General features: G+C 42.2%; 1 long non-coding RNA gene across 1 annotated transcript; it reads left to right on the plus strand.

Moving 5' to 3' along the window:
• Window positions 1-3,437: 3,437 nt before the first annotated feature.
• On the plus strand, window positions 3,438-9,861 carry LOC125485257. The gene is made up of 3 exons (XR_007263993.1): window positions 3,438-3,553; window positions 8,142-8,298; window positions 9,615-9,861. It is a non-coding gene; the product is annotated as an uncharacterized LOC125485257 (long non-coding RNA).
• Window positions 9,862-11,639: the final 1,778 nt, after the last annotated feature.

The following is an 11,639-nucleotide window of genomic DNA, read 5'->3' on the forward strand; positions in this document are numbered from 1 at the left end:
GTTTCGGGCCTAGACCCTTCAAGGGTCTAGGCCCGAAACGTCAGCCTCTCTGCTCCTATGATGCTGCTTGGCCTGCTGTGTTCATCCAGCCCTGCACCTTGTTGTCTCGGATTCTCCAGCATCTGCAGTTCCTACTATCTCACCCCACTGCGAAGCCTCTTCTAAGGATGCCTAACCTGAAGAAGTTACCCTCCTCCCTCCTGAGATAAATGCTATGTTTACTGTGTGAGAGCATCTGATTGACAGGTCTTTGATAATGAAATTCATCAGGGTGACTGTCTGTCGCACATGCCCTGATAAAGGCTGGCAATAAAAATCAACAGTACAATGGAGCTGATAATAAATCTTACACACTTTCACCCTACTACAATTGGACACTCTGGCTGGATAAAACAAACTTAGCTCATCTGCATAGTTTTCCATCACTTAGGATCTGTTCTTACCAAAGACTGGGAATACCATGAATTGTGGATGAGGTTGTAGACTTATTCGCTAAGCCAGTATGCTTGGTTGCAGACATCTCGTAACCCTGCTAGATAACATCATCAGTGCGCTTCTGATGAAGCGTCAGTGTTCTGTTCCGCTTGTTATTTATATGCCTCGGTTTGCTGGGGTGGTTGGCATCATTTCCGGTTCTCTTTCCCAAAGGTTTGTATATCAGGTCCAGTTCAATGTGTGTGTTGATGGAGTTCCGGTTGGAATGCCAGACCTCCAGGAATTCCCTGGCATGTTTCTGTTTGGCTCGTGCTATTATGGATGTGTTGTCCCAGTCAAATTTTTGTCCTTCTTTGTCCATGTGTGCTGAGACCAGTGAGAACTGGTCGTGTCTCTTGGTGGCTAGTTGATGTTTATGTATCTTTTATTATCAGTTTTCTTCCAGTTTGGCCTATGTAATATTTCTCACAGTCCTTGCATGCTAGTTTGTATATTACGTTGGTTTTATTGGTTATGGATATGGGATCCTTTACGTTCATCAGTAGCTGTTGTAGAGTGGTTGTTGGTTTATGGGCTACCCTGTTACCTAGGGGTCTGAGTAGTCTTGTGGTCATCTCTGTTATGTCTCTGATGTATGGTACGGTGACTAGTGCGTGTGGCCCTGTTGTGTCTTCTTCCTGTTGTGGAGGTAACAGCGGATTGTGCTTTTTGGGTATCCATTCCTTTTAAAAACTCCGTATAAGTGTTTCTGCTCGGCTTTGTGCAATTCCGGGTTGCTGCAATGTGTTCTGGCTCATTTGAATATTGTCCTGATGCAGCTTCGTTTATGGGTGTTGAGGTGGTTGCTGATGTAATGAAGTATCAGGTCCCTATGGGTGGTCTTTCTGTATACGCTGGTCTGGAGTTCCCTGTTGTTCTTACGTTCCACCATTACGCCTAGGAAGGGTAGTCGATTATTGTTCTCTTCTTCTTTTGTGAATTTTATTCCGGTGAGGATGTTGTTTATGTGTCAGTGGGTTTCTTCTAGTCTTGTGCATTTTCGATTATCACGAAGGTGTGATCTACATAGCAGAACCACAGATTGGGTTAGATAGTGGGGAGCGCTGTCCGTTCTAATCTTTGCATTACCGCTTCTGCTATCAGGCCTGATATCAGAGATCCCATTGGTGTTCCATTGATTTGTTTGAATATATGGTCTTTGAAGGTGAAGTGAAAGGTCAAATGAGCCACACCACACAGCAGTAACCTGGAACTGCACAAAGCAGAACAGAAACACTTATATGGCATTTTTAAAAGGAATGGATACCCAAAAGGCACAATCCACCGTTACCTCTGCGTCAGACCATAACAAGAAGACACAACAAGGCCAGACACGTGAGTCACCCTACTGTAGATCAGAGATATATCAGAGATGACCACAAGACTACTTTGTTCCCTAGGTATCAGGGTAGCCCACAAACCAACAACCACTCTGCGACAGCTACTGACAAACATAAAGGATCCCATTTCCATAACCAATAAAGCCAACGTAAAATACAAAATACCATGTAAGGACTGTGAGCAGCATTACATAGGCCAAACTGGAAGAAAACTAACAATAAAGTATATACGAACATCAACTAGCCACCCAGAGACACAGGTCTCAGTACACACGGACAAAGAAGGACATGAATTTGACTGGGACAAACTGGAAGTGATGCCAACCACCCCAGCAAACTGAGGCATATAAATAACAAGTGGGACAGAGCACCAACGCTTCACCGGAAGCGCACTGACGATGTTACCGAGCAGGGTGACGGAACGTCTGCAATCAAACACACCGGCTCAGCGAGCAAGTCTACAACTGGGAATACCATGATTGTGATGTCAAGTGCAAGCAGCCGATGGAGAGCTGGTAGATGACTGTTGCGTGCCATGAATTTTCCCAAAATGAGGGTTGAAGTGCAGGACTACAAGTGGTGATGGTGATGGACACAGAGAGGGGAAGAGGTTTATGAGTAGAGATAGACAAGGAGTCGAAAGAGTACAAGACAAATCAATAGGCTGGGGGCGGGTGTGGAATGATGCTAAAGGTACCAAAAAGACCAATGACTAAGTTTGGTGAACATTTTTTTTAAGCTAATAACTTGCATGTAAATATTGTGTTTAGTATAATAAGCAAACCAAGGGACTTGACCAATTGGTGACTTAAGAAAGGGGTGATTAAGAGGATAGTTGAAAGCATGTCCAACCTAAGGATCTTAAAGAGATCTTAAATGTGCAGGGATGGTTCGAATTTGCAAGGGACTGGGATTCAGATAGTGAATATTGGGGCAAAGGAAAAAAATATATTCAGACAATTTGAATTCGGAGAAATAGAAGGGATTACTAAACAGGAGGGTTGTGCCGGCCCATGGAGGATTTTCTAAAGGAGAACGAACAGCACAAAGGTAAGTGCTGGGAAATTAGGAGCGGTTCAGTGAAGCCAGGATATATGAATAATTGCAGTTGCCTGCCAGTCTTTCCCCCTACCCATAATATCCACTTTTGTGTGCCTATCTGTATCAGTGTGTAGGGAGGGTGTTAAAGTTTTAACTGGTGGAGTTATATTTTGACAGTTCATAATTGTTTATCCACAGTTAGTATTTATTTATTTGTAATAATAGTCTTCTTGTTAAGTACAACACCTGGCCTATGCTTTTTATCAACCTTGGTCTAAAAGACAGGCAAATTGGAGAATTTTGCGTGCTTTTACAAAATATTTAACTTTTGTGATAACTCTGGCAATACTGGAGCTTTGATTTATAGTTTTCTACCCTAGTGACAACTTAACAGCAAAGTTCATGTTTCATTTCAACCAGATAGCAAGATTATAAATGATTTGATTCAGCTTAAAAGAGTTGAATGTAATAACTGGAACCACCAGTGGAATAATAAGTAGAACTAAGAAATAGAACTACAATTTTAGAGTATTCTTTTTTCCCTTCTCAACTGATCTTTGTGTTTCTTTTCTCTTTGTTTAGCTCCATTATCTGGTTCTGGTAGTTTTGTGCATTTGTGTGTTTGCAGCTTTCCAGTTTTCAGCATTTACTTACAAAGATAACCTAGGAGCTACAACCCTGCTGCTGATCTTATTTGGGTAAGAACTGAGACATCAAACTGAAGTTGAAAATTGTAAACAAAAACTAAACATGACTTCAAAGTGTGGCTTTGAACCTTATACACCAACAATATGCCTAATTTGACTCCGTTTGCTGAGTGATCTGATCTTATCTCAGATCGTGGTGAGAACATAACAGCTTTAGTGCTCAAAGGCTGGAAAGGGATATGTAACCAGACAGCGCCGATTGCGACATGTTGCATGAAGTGATTAATAGACTGCACTTTTGGCTATTCAATTAAAAATATGAATTGGCCATGGTTTAGTCGCATCAACGAGACTCCAAAATAAACGTGGTTTCAAGTCTCATTCTGAAGGTCTAGGCACTTAATGTAGATACAATTTTACAAAGAAACAGGTATATGGAACACTTTCTGAATTGTTCATGAAGAGCAGATAGTTGAATGTTGTAGCCATTAGAGTCGAGATTACCCGTACTGTTGACTGATAAATTTCAGAAGTGTAAATGGAGGGGGTGCTTCATATTGCTGGTCTCTTTTTTTTAATAAGATGTTAAACGTATCCCCTCAGGACATTGAGGTTCCTATAGCACTTTTTGAAGAGAGCAGAGGAGTCCTACTGGTATCCTGATCAATATTAAATTTGCAAACAAAATCAAAACTAGTTTACCTAATCATTTAGTTCATTACTGTTTGTGGAATCTGACTATATGTGTACTGTATTGAATTGGCTATAAGAAGTTTTGCAACATCCTAAGGTCACCAAAGCACAATAGAATCTCTTTCTTCAGTAAATTCTCAAAGATTGCACAACATGTTCGCCTTTAACAGACTCTGCTCTTTTTATAAAAGTGTCAGCCCAGACATCAGGCCATTTTATAGTCAGCGAAATAATACTTGAAAATAAATGATCAATGTTATGACTAGATTCCAACTGAGGTTCCCCAATCCATTACAGTTCCACACATAGTACCCAAAACTGTTAATCCCCCAGGTCAGAGGATGAACTGTCTCCCCTTCTTTATTCACCGAATCCCTTTGTTAGTTGCAGCAAGATTAATTTAGGAAGTCTCCCTTTGTTTTATGCTTACTTTTCTCCCAGACCTAAATGAACTTATGATTTTAAAGGGAAACAATTTAACCAGACTTACTTAAATTAATAAAAACAGTGAGTTTATTAATTACTACACATGAGAAGACAAATTAACACAACACAAATGCACACAAATTAGAAACAAGAGGTGGGTCCAAAAAGGTACAAGTTAAAAAAAAGAACAGATATGTGGATCAATATCTGAAAATTTCAGAAAGAGTGGCTATTGCAGTGTTACTGCTAACGTTGATATTGGTAGTTGAACAATTGGTTTTACAATCCTTAGGTTTTGCAGGTTGATTGAAACTCTGTAGTTGTAACACCTTTTTACTGCGATTTAATTCCATATTCAGGGTGAGAGAGTCCTTTTGTTGTCCTATTTCCTTCTGTCTGGTTTGCAGCACTTGGAGTGAGTGAAGATCTTTTTTAGCCAGAGGTGGCTAGTGGATAAGAAGGTGTAGAGCTGGATGAACACAACAGGCCAAGCAGCATTAGAGGAGCAGAAAGGCTGATGTTTCGGGCCTAGACCCTTCTTCAGAAATGGGGGAGGGGAAGGGGGTTCTGAAATAAATAGGGAGAGAGGGGGAGCAGATAGAAGATGGATAGAGGAGAAGATAGGTGGAGAGGAGACAGACAGGTCAAAGAGGTGGGGATGGATCCAGTAAAGGTGAGTGTAGGTGGGGAGGTAGGGAGGAGATAGGTCAGTCCAGGGAGGACGGACAGGTCAAGGGGGCGGGATGAGGTTAGTAGGTAGGAGATGGGGGTGGGGCTTGAGGTGGGAGGAGGGGATAGGTGGGAGGAAGGACAGGTTAGGGAGGCGGCGATGAGCTGGGCTGGTTTTGGGATGTGGTAGGGTGAGGGAGGATTTCGAAGCTTGTGAAGTCCACATTGATACCATTTGGGCTGCAGGGTTCCCAAGCAGAATATGAGGTACCAACTACCAACCACCTCATATTCCACTCATCCCGCGCCCTTGACCTGTCCGTCCTCCCTGGACTGACCTATCTCCTCCCTAACTCCCCACCTACACTCACCTTTACTGGCTCCATCCCTGCCTCTTTGACCTGTCTGTCTCCTCTCCACCTATCTTCTCCTCTATCCATCTTCTATTTGCTCCCCCTCTCTCCCTATTTATTTCAGAATCCCCTTCCCCTCCCCCATTTCCGAAGAAGGGTCTAGGCCTGAAACGTCAGCCTTTCTGCTCCTCTGATGCTGCTTGGCCTGCTGTGTTCATCCAGCATTTCAGATTCTCCAGCATCTGCAGTTCCTACTATCCCTGGCTCGTGGATAGTTCTTTGACTGTGACATTAGAAACGTGCTGATGCTTGAATCTAACTGTTACATATGTGAGTGTTCACATCAACTTGCACACTCTCCAGTAGAGTTGAAACTGACTTTTTAACCACTGGCCATGTGTATTCTTTAAATGGAAAAGCAATTTGGGACATAATATGCAGGAGGTAGCTCGCTGTTGAGCAAGAGGTCATCAGTCTCTCATTATCTTTGTAGCCTCAAGAAATCATAGCCCAGACTATTTTGTCTCAGCTCTTCCCCTCTTTAAAGGGCTGTTGTTTGAAGTTCCCTTCATATCTGTAGGTATGACATTCTGTGGGTCTACCTTTCTAGACAGCCACTTAATTTACATCTGCAGCTACTTTTGTTTGCATTGGCCCTCTTTTAAAAGAACACATTGTGGAATTGAAAGTTAAAAATGTTCTCAGTATTTTGGGTTTTTGACAAGTGTTATAATACCACAAAAGATGTGATCAGTTGACTGTCCAATAGTTTTTGTGTTATAAAAGAAATTCTATGTGATGAATAAGTTATTGAACATCATTTTTGCTAATTGATCTGTGTATTCTGGCAATACCTCATTGTTATCTTGCAATTCTTTGAAAGCATATAGACAATGGCCCTTATGATAAACACCTCTGGTCAGAGTAAGAAAATTTAAATAAAACTCTGATTCAGGATTGGAGCCTTGATGGGTACCAGCACAGATTGAAAATGAGGTTGAACAGATTAGGATACGTTCTGAAAGGTGGGCTCCCATGTAGACAGGCATTGCAACAGGAACTGAGCCTTATACTTCTGCCTTACTTTGTGATTTGGAAAGTGCTCTATTATTACAACGTCAAGTCACATAGAGGGCTTTCTCCTGCGTTTCCTCTTTAACAGAAAAGAAGCAACAGGAAAAGGCCACACACTGGCCAACCACAGGATAGAATTGGAAACTTTGTGAACCCAAATATGTTGACAGTTTGCTTTTTCTAATTTTTCAACTGCTTCCCCTTCTAAATTTCTTCTGGTGAAATACCTCATGGTCCCACTGATCAAACCCATCCCAGCTCAAGATCCTTCAGTCAGACTTTCCAGTCTCTTCAGTGGGATCAATAGTGGAGATGTGAACTTGTAAATGTCAGCACTTACATCAGAATGTTCTGCTCCTTGGAGTTTCAGAGCCATGAGAAATTTGGTACTGTGAACTTCAGGGATAATGTAAGGGTTAATCACAGAACAAATGCACATGACACGGAATTTAGCCCAACCTCAGATTTATTTGTTTATTGATCTCATAGGATTTCTTCTATGATTTTTCAAACATTTTACAGGAAATGCCTGTACAAAGTTGACTGAAACTTGCATGACTAACCATAGTTCAAATCCCTCATGATTTGAATGTGATTTGAAATTCTCCAGGTGCAAATTGCTCTACAGTTTGAATGAAAGTTGTAATTTTACACACACGGTTGGTCAGTACTGGTGTTGATTTTAGGCCTGAACCTAGAAATGATCAGTCTCCATCCTCCTTCTCCTGACTGCAGGAACCACACCCTGGTGTTGTTCTCCTTTCATGATGACTCATGTCACATATACATTTCCTGTTATCATCCTGCTGAGTTGTCCACTGTTTAAACACCCTTTTTCCCTTGGTTTGGGTATTTTCTAATCAACCTGTTCAGAGATGTAATTACATACGTCTCAAGCAGCCTACGCCCTGGCCTCAAGAGGACTGAATGGATATAATGTCATTTCCGTCATAGTAAACATTACAATCTCAACCTGATAGTGAGGAATATCAGGTTCCAGAATGATGGATGTGTGAATGCTACTCCTGTTGAAACCATTGTTTGTCTCTTGATGTCTCTTGATGGCTTTTATTTGTATTTGTCAATGGCAGTTACCTTGTGCCATTGCTTTTCATAATGTCGCTTCAGCTGGCTCAGGTTTCTGCTTGGGTTGTAATGAACACCTTCATACTTGTCTGTTAGTCACATAATTTTAAATTCAAAATCAGGTCCATGGTTTTCGGGTTTATTGATCTATGATTTCACAGTCGTGGGGAGGTCATGTCTTTCAGTAATTTGGACAGAAAGAGTCAAGGATTAACAGGGTTTCAAATAAAGCTATAATATAAGCAACCTTTGAACGGTAATTGTTATTGATGCATAATCACAAGAAATTGGATTTATATTGTTTCCTCTGTGTTCATCTGTGTTTTTCTATCTTTCAGATTTGCCACAATGCCCTGGATGTATCTTCTGTCAAGGTTTTTCTCCAGCTCAGATGTAGCTTTTATCACATATGTGGCAATTAACTTAGTGCTGGGTCTCTGCACAATCCTTGCAGTCTATCTTCCTCGTTTTCTGGCTTTATTATCCGGCCAAGAGGTAAGTAAGCAACCCCAAAATAATCCTAAAGTGTACTTTTGGAAAAATTGTGTTTGATTAAAATGATTCCCGAAAATTCTTACAAAGAGCCAAAGTAAGGAATTATTTGAATCTCAACTTGAAGGAAAATTCTGGGATTGTGGGAAATACTCTTTTTGAATTCAGACTGTCTTGAACTTTTTGTAAGGTGCTTAAAACTAAAAAAAAAACAATGTCAGCAACCTTAGAGATAAGAAAGCACCGAATTAAATATGATATTTTGTTCATTAGATCTGCTTCTTCCTCAGGCCATTCACCCTGTCATAACAACCTTATTCTATTGTAGACTTTCTCCTATGCATTTAATTTTTTACAACAAATTATGTATGTAGATTACCACAAAAATAATCTGTCTTAAATTTCCACTGCTTTTTTTGTGTGGGTTAAGATGAATATCTTTCAACTCCTCTGGCATAACAACCTGAGTTTTGCTGTTACAGCTTTGATTTGTTAAATTTGTATTTGTTAAATCAGTCTAGTTTAGAACAGAGCGTACCTTCAGAAGAAATAGTATCACGAGGAATTTAAATTCCAAGGGCATAAAGATAGGAGGCTCTGTGCTGCAATGGATACCGCATTGGACTTCTAGTCTGAGGCTGTTGAAGGCATTCACAGGCTGTGGGTTCAAGTCCCACCAGAGATGGATTTTAAGCTGCATTCCTGGGGTTGCGGGGCTATTTTAACTGTCTGGGTCTGTGGTACAATGGAGAGCATGTTGGATTTCTAAAGTGTTGTGATTCAAAGGTTATGGGTTCAAGTACTGCTTGAGTTGAGTTTTAAGGGTGGCGCGTGGCTCAGTGGTTAGCATTGCTGCCTCACAGCGCCCAGGGACCCGGGTTTGATTCCAACCTTGGGCAACTGTCTGTGCGGAGTTTGCACATTCTCCCTGTGTCTATGTGGGTTTGCTCCGGTTTCTTCCCACAGTCCGAAGATGTGCAGGCTAGATGGATTGGCCATGTTAAATTGCCTGTAGTGTTCAGGGATGTTTAGGTTAGGTGGGTTAGACATGGGAAAATGCAGGGTTAGGGGAATGAGTCAGGGTGGGATACTCTTTGGAGGGGCAGTGTAGATTTGTTGGGCCGAATGGCCTGTTTACACACTGTAGGGATTCTATGATTGTATTTCACAAAAGTAAGTAATTCATACAAAATGTATTGAAATGGAGAAGGTGACTACAGTTCAAGTAAATTTGGGACTGAGATAACTAATAAATGTGCTATCAATATACACATCAGTTCTAGAATTAAAATGTTTATGTTTATTTTACTTTTCTGCAGCAACTGTTGAGAGTTTACAGTGTACTTCGCTGGGTCTTTATCATTTTCCCACAATTTTGCCTGTCCTTTGGGCTGATAGAACTATCCTACAATCAATTGAAATTTGATCTGACCAAGGATTTTGGAGTTGATTCCTACGTGAGTCCATTTGAGATGGAATTCCTGGGCTGGGTCTTCATTGCAATTACCATTGAGGGATGTTTATTTTTGTTAATTCGTCTCCTATTCCAAGGCAATTTGCTATATAAACTCTGGTAAGTTGATTTTCTTGGTCCTTTCAGTATTTTTAGCAAGGCACTTAGGAATAAAAAAGAAACCACAAATGCAAGAATTACGGATAAGGAAGCACAGAAATAAACTTGACATTTAGTCCGTCAAACCCTGTCATTCTTCAGAACACTTACCTTAACAAACTGAGCCTTTTCGATTGTGGAATTCCTCTGCCTTTAATCTTTGATAACAATTTGTTTTTAAATTCAAATCAGGTCGAGTTATCCAGTCTTAAATTTGTTTCATACTTTGCAAAAAAAATGCATTTTCCCTTTCCAACTTTACAATATTTGACCTGTTGGGGTAGGAACATGTAAAACTGCATTGTGCAATCAATACATAAAATTGATCGAGGACTCTCATTTTTGAGTTAGGCAAGCAACAAGTGCTCGTCCTAATAATGATTGGCAGCACACATTAACAAGGGGTTGAATATCATGTTTCCCTGAAGGTATTTAAAGACTACCTGCAGCTCCTAAAGACAGTCAAGGTTAGTGAGCCATGTAAAAAGTGATCAGTTCTGTGAAATCTGTCTGTGACCAACATTAAAGGAACCTCTTGTGACATCATTGACAATTTCACTGAGAGCTCAGATAACAAGGTGTAGAGCTGGATGAACACAGCAGGCCAAGCAGCATCAGAGGAGCAGGAAGGCTGACATTTCAGGCCTAGACCCTTCATCAGAAATGGGGGAGGGGAAGGGGGTTCTGAAATAAATAGGGAGAGAGGGGGAGGCGGATAGAAGATGGATAGAGGAGAAGATAGGTGGAGAGGAAACAGACAGGTCAAAGAGGTGGGGATGGAGCCAGTAAAAGTGAGTGTAGCTGGGGGGTTAGGGAGGAGATAGGTCAGTCCAGGGACGACGGACAGGTCAAGGGGACGGGATGAGTTTAGTAGGTAGGAGATGGGGGTGCAGCTTGAGGTGGGAGGAGGGGATAGGTGGGAGGAAGAACAGGTTAGGGAGGCGGGGCCCTCACACCCCATCCCCGCAATAACAACCAAAAAAGAATCCCCCTTGTCCTCACGTACCACCCCACCAACCTCCGGATCCAATGCATCATCCTCCGACACTTCCGCCATCTGCAATCCGACCCCACCACCAAAGACATTTTTCCCTCCCCACCCTTTCCGGAGGGACTACTCTCTCCATGACTCCCTTGTCCGCTCCACACTCCCCTCCAGCCCCACCACACCCGGCACTTTTCCCTGCAACCGCAGGAAGTGCTACACCTGCCCCCACACTTCCTCCCTCACCCCCATCCCAGGCCCCAAGAAGACTTTCCACATCAAGCAGATGTTCACCTGCACATCTGCTAATGTGGTATACTGCATCCGCTGTTCCTGATGTGGCCTCCTCTACATTGGGGAAACCAAGCGGAGGCTTGGGGACCGCTTTGCAGAACACCTATTGCTCGGTTCGCAATAAACAACTGCACCTCCCAGTCGCGAACCATTTCAACTCCCCCTCCCATTCCTCAGACGACATGTCCATCCTGGGCCTCCTGCAGTGCCACAACGATGCTACGCGAAGGTTGCAGGAACAGCAACTCATATTCTGCTTGGGAACCCTGCAGCCCAATGGTATCAATGTGGATTTCACAAGCTTCAAAATCTTCCTCCCCCTAGGCATCCCAAAACCAGCCCAGCTTGTCCCCGACTCCCTAACCTGTTCTTCCTCCCACCTATCCCCTCCTCCCACCTCAAGCTGCACCCCCATCTCCTACCTACTAACCTCATCCCGCCCCCTTGACCTGT

This window comes from Rhincodon typus, chromosome 2 (genome assembly GCF_021869965.1).
Source record: "Rhincodon typus isolate 14 chromosome 2, sRhiTyp1.1, whole genome shotgun sequence".
Lineage (NCBI taxonomy): Eukaryota > Metazoa > Chordata > Chondrichthyes > Orectolobiformes > Rhincodontidae > Rhincodon > Rhincodon typus.